This window comes from Hyperolius riggenbachi, unplaced genomic scaffold, assembly GCF_040937935.1.
Source record: "Hyperolius riggenbachi isolate aHypRig1 unplaced genomic scaffold, aHypRig1.pri scaffold_209, whole genome shotgun sequence".
NCBI lineage: Eukaryota > Metazoa > Chordata > Amphibia > Anura > Hyperoliidae > Hyperolius > Hyperolius riggenbachi.
The window spans coordinates 129,483-142,807 of NW_027152420.1; the positions used below are offsets into that span (position 1 = coordinate 129,483).

At 42.2% G+C, this 13,325-nt stretch overlaps 1 protein-coding gene across 1 annotated transcript in view; it reads right to left on the reverse strand.

Moving 5' to 3' along the window:
* The window catches only part of FZR1 (fizzy and cell division cycle 20 related 1), a gene marked incomplete at its 3' end in the record, with an annotated part of 132,991 nt that extends 121,226 nt beyond the window's left edge, over nt 1-11,765 (reverse strand). The window contains exon 1 of the mRNA XM_068264898.1: nt 11,587-11,765. The remainder of the gene's footprint in view (nt 1-11,586) is intronic.
* Nucleotides 11,766-13,325: the final 1,560 nt, after the last annotated feature.

Here is a 13,325-nt window from a genome sequence, read left to right on the forward strand (position 1 = left end):
TAGCATATTTAATCCGACCAATAAAAGAAAAGTGTTTTTAAAACAAAGTCAACCTTCAAATTATGTTCAGTTATGCACTCAATACTTGGTCGGGAATCCTTTTGCAGAAATGACTGCTTCAATGCGGCGTGGCATGGAGGCTAGCATAGCATAGCTAGCTGCATTGACCCTGCCCTTGATAAAACACAGTGGACCAACACCAGCAGCTGACATGGCACCCCAGACCATCACTGTCTGTGGGTACTTGACACTGGAATTCAGGCATTTTGGCATTTCCCTCTCCCCAGTCTTCCTCCAGACTCTGGCACCTTGATTTCCGAATGACATGCAAAAGTTGCTTTCATCCGAAAAAAGTACTTTGGACCACTGAGCATCAGTCCAGTGCTGCTTCTCTGTAGCCCAGGTCAGGCGCTTCTGCCGCTGTTTATGGTTCAAAAGTGGCTTGACCTGGGGAATGCGGCACCTGTAGCCCATTTCCTGCACACGCCTGTACACGGTGGCTCTGGATGTTTCTACTCCAGACTCAGTCCACTGCTTCCGCAGGTCCCATAAGGTCTGGCATCAGTCCTTCTCCACAATCTTCCTCAGGGTCCGGTCACCTCTTCTCGTTGTACAGCGTTTTCTGCCACACTTTTTCCTTCCCACTGAGGTGCCTTGATACAGCACTCTGGGAACATCCTATTCGTTCAGAAATTTCTTTGTGTCTTACCCTCTTGCTTGAGGGTGTCAATGATGGCCTTCTGGACAGCAGTCAGGTCGGCAGTCTAAAGGTGCGTACACACATGCGACTATAGTCGTTTGTAACGATCGTTCCCCGATCTTTACCAACGACGATCGTTACAAAAAACGAACCACCGACTATTAAGGCAAACGACGAACGAGCCAAATCGCTACAAAAGAAAGTTCTGTCTCGGCGGATTTTAACCAACGACGATCGTTTGCAAAAGTAGTACATCGTTGGAAACGATCGTTCGTACTAGGCTTGACATGCGCATTTCACTATTTCTCCATGGAACTTCTCATTTTTATGCGCAGGCGCAATAGTTGCTTTCTGTGATGTAACGTTCGTTCTAACGATCAGATCGTTACACACATTTTAAAACTACCTTTACTTAGGTCGTTCTTTCATCAATTAAAAGTTCGTTCGTCGTTCTTAACGAACGATCGTTGTCGCATGTGTGTACGTAGCATCACCCATGATTGCTGTTTTGAGTAATGAACCAGGCTGGGAGTTTTTAAAAGCCTCAGGAATCTTTTGTAGGTGTTTAGAGTTAATTAGTTGATTCAGATGATCAGGTTATTAGCTCGTTTAGAGAACCTTTACATGATGTACTAATTTTTTGATAGGAATTTTGGGTTTTCATGAGCTGTATGCCAAAATCATCAATATTAAAACAATAAAAGGCTTGAACTACTTCACTACTCAAAAAATTAGCATATTTCATCCAACCAATAAAAGAAAAGTGTTTTTAAAAAACAAAAAAAAGTCAACCTTCCAAATAATTATGTTCAGTTATGCACTCAATACTTGGTCGGGAATCCTTTTGCAGAAATGACTGCTTCAATGCGGCAAGGCATGGAGGCAAGCAGCCTGTGGCACTGCTCAGGTGTTATGGAGGCCCAGGATGCTTCGATAGCGGCCTTAAGCTCATCCAGAGTGTTGGGTCTTGTGTCTCAACTTTCTCTTCACAATATCCTACAGATTCTCTATGGGGTTCAGGTCAAGAGAGTTGGCAGGCCAATTGAGCACAGTAATACCATTTACCAGTGGATTGGGCACTGTGAGCAGGTACCAGGTCGTGCTGAAAAATGAAATCATCTCCAAAGCTTTTCAGCAGATGGAAGCATGAAGTGCTCCAAAATCTCCTGATAGCTAGCTGCATTGACGCTGCCCTTGATAAAACACAGTGGACCAACACCAGCAGCTGACATGGCACCCCAGACCATCACTGCCTGTGGGTACTTGACACTGGACTTCAGGCATTTTGGCATTTCCCTCTCCCCAGTCTTCCTCCAGACTCTGGCACCTTGATTTCCGATTGACATGTAAAAGTTGCTTTCATCCAAAAAAAGTACTTTGGACCACTGAGCAACAGTCCAGTGCTGCTTCTCTGTAGCCCAGGCGCTTCTGCCGCTGTTTCTGGTTCAAAAGTGGGTTCATGCTTCCATCTGCTGAAAAGCTTTATGGAGATGATTTCATTCTTCAGCACGACCTGGCACCTGCTCACAGTGCCAAAACCACTGGTAAATGGTTTACTGACCAAGGTATTACTGTGCTCAATTGGCCTGCCAACTCTCCTGACCTGAACCCCATAGATAATCTGTGGGATATTGTGAAGAGAAAGTTGAGAGACGCAAGACCCAACACTCTGGATGAGCTTAAGGCCGCTATCGAAGCATCCTGGGCCTCCATAACACCTGAGCAGTGCCACAGGCTGATTGCCTCCATGCCACGCCGCATTGAAGCAGCCAATTCTGCAAAAGGATTCCCGACCAAGTATTGAGTGCATAACTGAACAATTATTTGAAGGTTGACTTTTTTGTTTTAAAAACACTTTTCCTTTATTGGTCGGATGAAATATGCTAACTTTTTGAGATAGGAAATGTGGGTTTTCATGAGCTGTATGCCAAAATCATCAATATTAAAACAATAAAAGGCTTGAACTACTTCAGTTGTGTGTATTTGAATCTAAAATATATGAAAGCCTAATGTTTATCAGCACATTACAGAAAATAATGAACTTTATCACAATATTGATGGGAAATCACATAGGTGTCTCCCAAAAGATAATAAGACAGTGTACAAGAGGCATTATTGTGGGGAAAAAAAATATCAGCTTTTATTTACATTTGAGCAAAAAGTGTCCAGTCCAAAATTATTCATACCCTTCTCAATCAATAGAAAAACCTTTATTGGTTATTATAGCTATCAATTGCTTCTTATAATTGCAGACCAGCTTTTTGCATGTCTCCACAGGTATTTTTGATCATTCATCTTTAGCAACAAGCTCCAAATCTTTCAGGTTAGAGGGTATTCTTGCCATCACCCTGATCTTTAACTCCTTCCACAGATTCTCAATTGGATTCAAGTCAGGACTCTAGATGGGCCACTCCAAAACATTAATGCTGTTGTCTGCTAACCATTTCTTCACCAGTTTTGCTGTGTTTTGGTTTATTGTCATGCTGAAATGTGCACTGGTGCCCAAGGCCAAGTTTCTCTGCAGGTTGCCTAATGATGTTGAGATTGAGAATCCTCATCTATTGCTCTTTTTTTCATGGTGTCGTTTACAGCGATTAGGTTCCCTGGTCCATTAGCTGAAAAACACCCCTCAAAGCATTAGGTTCCCACCACCATATTTGACAGTGGGGATGGTGTTCTTTGGGTTGAAGGCTTCTCTTTTTACGCCAAATGAAGGAAAAATTGTGACCGAAGAATTCAATAACACAGAAGACCAGAAGTCTTCTTCTTTTTTATCCAGATATGCATTTGGAAAGGCCAAGTGAGCTTTTGTGTGCCTTATCTGGAGAGGTGGCGTCCTCAGTCTACATTCGTGGAACCCAGCAGTGTGCAGTGTCCATTGGATTGCCTGCCTTGAGACATTGCCACCAGCAATGCCCAGATTTACCAGGTTGGCCTTGGTGGTGATCCTTGGAATCTTTTTCACCTCTTTCACTATCCGCCTGGCCAGCATAGGTGTCACTTTTGGCTTCTGAGTACGTCCTCAGAGATTTTCCACAGTGTGGAACATCTTGCATTTTTTAATATTACTTTGCACTGTAGCCACTTGAACTTGAGAACATTTAGAAATGGCCTTGTAGCCCTTTCCTGACTTGTAAGCAGCCACAATGCGCAGCCGCAGGTCCTCACTAAGATCCTTTGTCTTAGCCATGACTGTCCACAAACCAACTGCAGAGAGCTACTGTTTTTCACCTGTTGAGATGATGAAAAAAGCTGTTCCTAATTAATCAGGGTAATTTGGATGCTCTAGAACAGCTTTGACTATTTGGAAAGGTATAGAACAGTGGTCCTCAAACTAATGGTGGCCATACATGGTACAATTTTTTCATACAATTGTACCATTTCTATGTAGTATATGGGTAAATTAAGTGAATATACTGAAAGGATAATGTAGGCAGTTCCCTTATATTACATAGAAATGGTAAGATTATATGAAAAAAAATTGTACCATGTCTGGCCACCATTAGGCCCGCAGGCCGAATGTGGCCCAGAGGCTTTTTTACCGGCCCTCCACACAGTAAATGTATTACTTATAGATGAGGTCAGCTCTATTGTTAAATATTGGTGGTCCGCATATGGAATAGCAGTGCTGGCATCAACCATCCACATGGAAGCCAGAAAGCAGTAATTTTGCTGGTTTCCAATCAAATTTTGCATCAGGTGACACTGCTGTCCAATTGGACTGCAGGTTGTCACCTGGGTATGCTTCACTGTCTGGCCCGCAAAGACCTCTACATCAGCTTATGTATACTCCGGCCCCCCAGCAGCCTGAAGTATATTGTACCGGCCCTCACCCAAAAACATTTGTAGACCCCTGGTATAGAACTTTGTATTTTTCCAGACTGTGACAGTTTGTGAAGGGTATGAATAATTTTGGACTGGACCCTTTTTGCTCAAATGTAAATAAAAGCTAAGAAGCGGGGAGAGAAGAAAAGAACAATCGAGAGCCCCCGATAGTGTAATATAGTATAAACAGTTGGTGTCAAAGTAAAAGAGTAGAGATATACTCACAAGTGTGGGTTGCCGCGTTCAGGCAACCACTTATAGCACAGTCGGGGAGATTAGGCCTGTCCCCGCTCAGGCTAAAAAGTCGCTCTCTGTATAGAAGAAAAAGGTGTACACACCTATCCACCAGGTGGATGATCACGTAATGAATGAAAACAGAGGCGCCAGCAGGATAAAAAATGCCAATTAAAACCAAATAAAATAAAATGTGGGCGGCACTGGTGGATATGCCTCCCCTACAGAAATCAGTCAACCACTGTAGATGGTCAAAATGTAAATTTTTATTCAATTTCAAGCTCCCAAGAAAAACAATCTGCAACGCGTTTCACGGGACACAAGCCCGCTTCATCAGGCAAAACACATAAAAAGCAGGAGCAACTGAAAACAAAAGGAAATATAAAAAATAATAAAAACAGGGAAAAATGCATACAACAAGTGCAAAAAACAATGTGCAAAAAGCAATGACCCATCATGATCCAACATAGGACCACTAAGTTCAAGTTAACAACACAATCCGACCGTATCATATTAGCTTCTAAGTAACCAAAGACACATATAAATAAAAAACGAATATAGCTGGTCAATTCTTTAACAATTATCGCTGGTATACTTTCTTTCATGTTATCAAATGAGTAATACTTCACATTTAATCCATCACTAAAATCGTTGGCAAATAGAGAAAATATTGTTTGGGCTAGGTTTATTACAAAGGCCAATTGTATATCCATATGCATGTACACATCCATATATATATATACACACATACACACATACACACACATGTGTATGTGTGTATATATATATGTGTATATGTGTATGTGTGTATATATATATGGATGTGTACATGCATATGGATATACAATTGGCCTTTGTAATAAACCTAGCCCAAACAATATTTTCTCTATTTGCCAACGATTTTAGTGATGGATTAAATGTGAAGTATTACTCATTTGATAACATGAAAGAAAGTATACCAGCGATAATTGTTAAAGAATTGACCAGCTATATTCGTTTTTTATTTATATGTGTCTTTGGTTACTTAGAAGCTAATATGATACGGTCGGATTGTGTTGTTAACTTGAACTTAGTGGTCCTATGTTGGATCATGATGGGTCATTGCTTTTTGCACATTGTTTTTTGCACTTGTTGTATGCATTTTTCCCTGTTTTTATTATTTTTTATATTTCCTTTTGTTTTCAGTTGCTCCTGCTTTTTATGTGTTTTGCCTGATGAAGCGGGCTTGTGTCCCGTGAAACGCGTTGCAGATTGTTTTTCTTGGGAGCTTGAAATTGAATAAAAATTTACATTTTGACCATCTACAGTGGTTGACTGATTTCTGTAGGGGAGGCATATCCACCAGTGCCGCCCACATTTTATTTTATTTGGTTTTAATTGGCATTTTTTATCCTGCTGGCGCCTCTGTTTTCATTCAAAAGCTAAGAAGCGTCCCCCCCCCTCCCCCCAATAATGCCTCTTGTACATTGTCTTATCTTTTGGGAGACACCTATGTCATTTCCCGTCAAAATATGGACTTGCTGGTTGAATAAAAGAAACTTTAAAGTGAACCTCCGGACTAAATCTACTCAGCAGAACTGAAAAGGCTTGGTGTTTCTTTAACAGTTTTACAGCATCAGAACTCTGTTTTTCTTACCAAAGCATCATTTTTAGCTAAGCTCCACCCATCAAAGGAAAAAAGCCCGGGCTTTTTTTCCCTGATGCTGTGCAGAGCAGGATGGGATTTCCTATGTTGTTATTCACGTTGCCTAGCAACTGGGAGAGGTGCTCAGGACACAGGACAGTTGGAACTGTGTCTCATGCTCCCTGTTCACCTCCTTTCAACCAAAAAAATGGCTGCCATCATGAAATCAAACATTTGCCTGTTCTTTTAAAACAGTGTGGGTAAGAGATTATATTACCTATCTATTTTAATTAACATAACTAATGTAACTTAATGACAGTATGTTTGTTTAGGCTGGAGTTCCTCTTTAAGTCAAAATTTACCCGGAATATGAATAATTATTGGCAGCACTGTGTGTATGTGTATATATACATACATACATATATACACACACACTACCTGCTCCACTCCACCTCCCGAATGCATCTCTGCTGCTCCACACCGCTCTCTGTGGTGCCGTTTATCAGATACTTTTAGTAAACATTAGCAAACTGACACAAACTGTTTGCTCCTAGTATGTTTGCAGCTGAGAAGTCCACTGGCAGACGAATACAAGATGGCCACGACCCGGAAGTACTTCCTGGGTCACGACTTAGCTGCTGATTGGAGTAGGCGGGGAGTGAGGTGACAGATGCTTGGGAGCACATTGGTGGAGGCAGGGGAGTGATGTGGGGGGAGTGAAGTGATTGACAGCCGGAGATAAAGAGGAGGCTACCGACAATCAGTTTGTCTATAGTTTTTGGGGGTACAGCAGAGCTCGGGGGGACTGGCAGCAGCACCAGAAGGACACACAGCCATGTCATTAGGCAGAGAACATGCCTCTGTGTCCTATAATCTATATCCACCTCGGGTACTCTAAAGACTGGGTTCCTTAGGTCACTCGAGGCTAATAAACATTCAATTCGTGTATTATAACATTTCATGGCATGTATACAGAGTGGCATATAGTACTGTATTAGCTAAGCCTATTTTTAACATTGAGTCTCATGCAACCAGAAAGCACACATCAGCCAACCCCCAATGATACCGGATAACAGACTCTACTGTAAATATACTGCTGTTCATCGAGACTAAAAAAAATAAAATAAAAAATAAATAAATGGTCCAGATGCTTGATCATAACTGTGAAACAATCATCACAGGATTCTGACTCAATGCAGTGCTGTATTAAACTCTTTCCGTTCAACTACTGACTCCCACAAGTCTATAGTTGATAGTTTAAATTGACTGCTTTTGGCCTAGGAAGAAGCAGATATGTGAACCGGTAGTCAGGTTGTGTATTCTAGAAGGCCACCGGTTTACTAAGGGGAACTGCTGCTAATGTAGTATGTGTTTCTTGAAAATTTTGGACACAAACACTGAATGTTGTACTACAATTTCTGATTGTGATACATGAAACACATTTTTATGCAATGCCAGATGCCACATCGGATGCGCGTTACCCAGAATTTGGAACTTGTAATTTTTACCACTACCACTCCAGTTTATGATATGGCATTGTACTACTATCTGCATTGTGTTGTGTATCTTATTGCTATTACCTGTATTGTATCTATTGTCTAAAACAAAACTGAAGTCCTTCTGATCGGAGGGCAGCGCATGACAACAAAACAACTTAACTTGCAGTCTTCACCACTGGGTATAGGAGGCACGGATCTACGCAGCTCTGATCTTGTGCGTAGCCTGGGAGTTATAATTGATGGGGATTTAAACTTCAGAACTCACATCTCTGCTGTGGTGAAATCATTCTATTTTCACCTTAAGAACATCGCAAAAATCATGCACCCCATCCCCCCAGAAGATCTACCAACTTTAGTTCGTGCCTTCATTACCTCCCGACTGGACTACTGCAATGCTCTCTACACTGGCCTTCCAAAAAAGGTCTTATACCGCCTACAGCTGATACAGAATACTGCTGCCAGACTGCTAACCAACCAACCCTGTCACTGCCACAAAACGCCAGTCCTGCACTCCCTTCACTGGCTACCTATAGAATGGAGGGTCCTATTCAAGGTCGGCCTACTGACATTTAAATCCCTGAATAATCTGGGCCCTGGATACATGAAAGATATGTTGTAGCTGCGTAGCAATACCCGCATTCTCAGATCCACAGGTTCTAATTATCTAGTCATACTTGACTAGTCCATCTAGTCCACTTGAAAACTTTTGGTCCCAGAGCCTTCTGTCATGCTGCCCCTACGTTTTTGAACTCCATACCTCAACAGATCAGGACAGCTCCATCCCTGGACGTGTTTAAATCCAGACTGAAAACCCACCTGTTCAGTTTGGTATTTGCAGAAATATAACTTTTGTTGTTTACTACCATCCTACTACCAATTACTGAACCTGAGAGAGCCTGAGCGCTTTGAGTCCAATGGGAGAAAAGCGCTATAGAAATGTTATTGTATTGTATATATCACCTGTATTGTTCTGTCATTGTCTGTAATCCTATTTATTGTACAGCGCTGCGTAATATGTTGGCGCTATATAAATCTAATTATTAATAATAATAATAAAAGTCTATGTTCTCTATACTACACTGCAGGGCTGTGGAGTTGGAGTCGTGGAGTCGGAGCAATTGTGGGTGCCTGGAGTCGGAGTCGGAAAAAAATGCACCTACTCCGACTCCTAATGAATTTGTAACTGTAATTAAAATAGAAAATATGATAAAATGTTCTATTTCTCAGATAATAGCCATTAAAAATAATGTATATATACAGAAATAGCTGTGCTCAGTCCACAAAAATGAAATAAACCAATCAAAATTAGTTACTTGTGCTGCTTCAATAAAGCAGTCCCTGTATTTTTAAGGTCAGATATACATATCTGATTGCGACTGTATATATGATATGTACACAGGAATCTCTTATATATACTAAATAACATCGATGCTGTAAGAATAAAGCCTGATGTGTAGCTGTGTCACTAATAGAGATGGTCAATGAGATGGAAATAATTCTGCATTGATGCGGATTTATGCAAATGTATGCACTTATAAATCAAATGCTCATGAAATCAAATAATTTGATATGTTATGTTATGTTATATGTGTATAAATTTGGTTTGGTGACTACAAATTAAAGGGTACCTGAGACGGATGAAAAGTAAAGTTTTATACATACCTGGGGCTTCTTTCAGCCCCCTTCAGGCCAATCAGTCCTTCGCTGTCCTCCACCACCTGGATCTTCTGCTCCGAGTCCTGGTAATTCAGCCAGTCAACGCAGTCCAGCCGTGTGCCGCTCCTACAGCCAGGAACATTCTGCAACTGCACAGGTGTAGTATGCTCCTGGCGGCGGAGTGTGTGCATGCGCACTACGCCCGACTGGCTCAAGTACCTGGACTCATAGCAGAAGATCCGGGTGGTGGAGGAGGACAACAAGGGACTGATTATCCTGAAGGGGGCTGGAGGAAGCCCCAGGTATGTATAAAACTTTAATTTCATCTGTCTCAGGTTTACTTTGTTACACAGTAGTACTATACTCTACATATGCACTCCTCACAGAGCTGCAGGGAAGGTGTTTATCACCCATAAACCTGGTTCAGATTGTGCAATAGAGGAAGAATCTCCTCATTCCCCTGCAGAGTACCTGCACATCATTCTTACATGCACTCACACTTACATTGCCTAGGTCCTGATAGATGTTCTTTGTTCCGGTTTGTACCTTATACAAGTACTCTTACCAAGGACTAGTTTTAGTCTAAAGGGAATAAATATAGTAGTCTACATATTCTTCTCAATTCAGTTGTCTTGTAAAATTCCTAAGCATTGGCAGTTAAGAGACGAATTTCATGTTACATACTTTTAATCAACAAAATTGTAATATGCAAATTAGAGGAGTCGGAGTAATCCTAAACTGAGGAGTCGGAGGATTTTCGGACCGACTCCACAGCCCTGCTACACTGTATGGGTCACATTGCAGCAGTGGGCTGTGATGCAATTTTACATCACCGCAGCATTCCTATTTTTCTAGATATGCAAACACAACACACAGAATCGAATTAAAATAGAACAAGGTAAACAATCCATAAGTATAAATATTAGCCATTTTTAACTAAGATTGTAGAATCACAGAATGTGTAGCCGGACCGGTAATATGCTGAAACTAGTCTACCTAAGCCCGTTTAAAAACAGGCTCTAGGTAGTGAAATTACCGCCGCCAGTTAGTGCGTGCATGTGCCCGACGCCGCACGCCCGCCACGTGCATACGGCCGCCCCTGGTCCGACCTCCCGTCCCAACGGCTGTCTGTACTGCGCACATGTGCAGTACAAAAAAAGCAGCAGACGGACAGACAGGTAAAGTGGATGACGCAGCAGGGACAGTTAGGTTATATCATACAGGATGTTGGGGCACCTGCACGAACGTCCATCTAGTTAAGAAAGGCGCGTCCATATATATTTAAGGCACGGTTCACATTAGCTTTGGCCAACGGAACCAATTCCGTTGTCTGTTCCACTGAACAGACAAAAAAAAAAAAAAATTCTGCAGGACCTAATTTCCCGGACCGTTTCGCTCAGCGGAACGTAAACAGAAAGTTTTGCAGCGCAATAGGCACTAATGGAAAACGGACGTTTTACAACACACTGGCTCTAAAACACTTTTCACCAGATCCAGATGGCCAGATCCGTACGGCAGGTTCCGTTAAAAAACACAGATGTGAACCTAGACCAAGAATAGTTTTTGACCACAACTAAAACCCAAAATATATAAAATACACCTAAGTATCACAATGTAAACAAAAACTATTACACGACCAATATGCTTTGGCCCAAAATATGGACAAAGCGTATATAATTTCTGCTCTGCCTTCCAGCCCACAACACACAAAAATCACCCGTCCACATACCGGGTTTTGAACAGATCGCTAAACACAGCACAAAAACCGGATGCTGCTGGCTTCCAACTGGAGGCATATCAGACTCCAGCCGTACAGTGCCGCGGTACACCCGCTGATTCCGGGTATACGACAAATACGGACCAATAATAAAAAAATTAAAAAAAAAAACAACAGATGAGAGCCATCATTTTGTATCGAGTCGGATGTACTGCAGGCCGACGGTAGGCGTGTCCGTGCTTGTTCTACAATCAAAGTAGGTGGAGCGGGTGCATGTAAGCTACGACGACTCCACTAAACCTTGCCCTGTCTTGTTCGGTTTCTCACTTGCCTGGTACCCGGTGTCCCCGTGTTTGGCTCTCTCTTGGTGACAATATGGCGGCCCCGAAATAGCCCCCTTGTACCCTCCTCCTTTCAGAGTTTATTCTCGCAATGCATGACGGGAGTGGATCGTGACGTCGCTTTCTTTCGAATCAATACAGGAAAGGCAGACGCCAACGCGTCTCTGTGACAACCAGCAATGTACTTTTCTGAAAGTCGATTACCATGGAAACGGATGGATCAGTTGGCGTAGTCTTTGCGTAAAGTAAACCTGTTTTTGCCAATAAAAAACAGGTGAAAATAAACTGATTAGATAAATAGTTGTATATATTGTCTTTTTTGTTGTGTAATCTATTTTTTATTTTTACTGTTTCATTGTCACTGCTCAATGACATATGCTTTGAAGTATGCCAAAACAAAAATCCATGAACTATTGGCCATTTTGTTTTATCTCTTTTCTACTCTAAGAAGACATTTTCTGCCAGAAAAAAAACATGTTTTATGGCTGTAATTCATTGTCAGTGCAGGTTATTCTATAGTCTGACCCATCCCATCCCAAACAGAAACTGTCACTTGCATACCTGATCTTTAACTCATTTAGACAAAGAAAGAAAAAAAGGAATGACATATGCTTTGAAGTATGCCAAAACAAAAATCCATGAACTATTGGCCATTTTGTTTTATCTCTTTTCTACTCTAAGAAGACATTTTCTGCCAGAAAAAAAACATGTTTTATGGCTGTAATTCATTGTCAGTGCAGGTTATTCTATAGTCTGACCCATCCCATCCCAAACAGAAACTGTCACTTGCATACCTGATCTTTAACTCATTTAGACAAAGAAAGAAAAAAAGGAATAAGGAGTTCTTTGGGCGAAACTCCCTAACACTGCTGCCGCCTACTGAGTGCGCTCTAGTGGCTGCCTCATAAGTGCTTTGAGTCCGACAGGAGAAAAGCGCTATCCAAAAAAAGGAATTATTATAATTATTATTAATTATTATAATTTTCCGCGTGTGGTTGTATGCTTACCAATTTATGCATTGGAAAGGGGAATGTACGCATAGAAGAGTTCCCGGTATAAGCATTTAAAGAGGAATTAACCCTCCTTGCGGTCTATTAGAAACCGCCAGGGGGCAGCGCAGCACTATTTTTTACATTTTTTTTTTAAATAATGTAGTGAGCCTAGGGCTCGCTACATGATAGCCGCTGTACAGCGGCATCCCCCCGCCCGCTTTGATCAGGAAATCCCGTTCCTGAAGGGCTTCCCCCATGGCGACGGGGCGGGATAACGTCACCGATGTCAGGGGACGTCTAAGGGAGTCCCGATCCACCCCTCAGCGCTGCCTGGCACTAATTGGCCAGGCAGCGCACGGGGTCTGGGGGGGGGGGGGCGGCGCGGCGATCGAGCGTGGAGCGGCGGCGATCGGAATGCACACGCAGCTAGAAAAGTGCTAGCTGCGTGTTGCAAAAAAAGTGAGCAAATCGGCCCAGCAGGGCCTGAGAAATCCTCCTGCGCGGCACAGCCCGAGCTCAGCTCGGAGTCGGACTACGCGTAATTTCATATTTTAACACGTAGTCTACGAAATGCATACAAAGCGAATATTTTATTTCGAAGCCGTACTTTGGCGAAGCGTAATTGCGTAAAACTACACGTAGTTCCAGCGTAGCGAAGTTGGCTGACTACGACCATCCCTGCTTGGAAGCCATCAAACCTGAATGAACCAGAGATGTTTTGTAAAGAGGAATGGTCC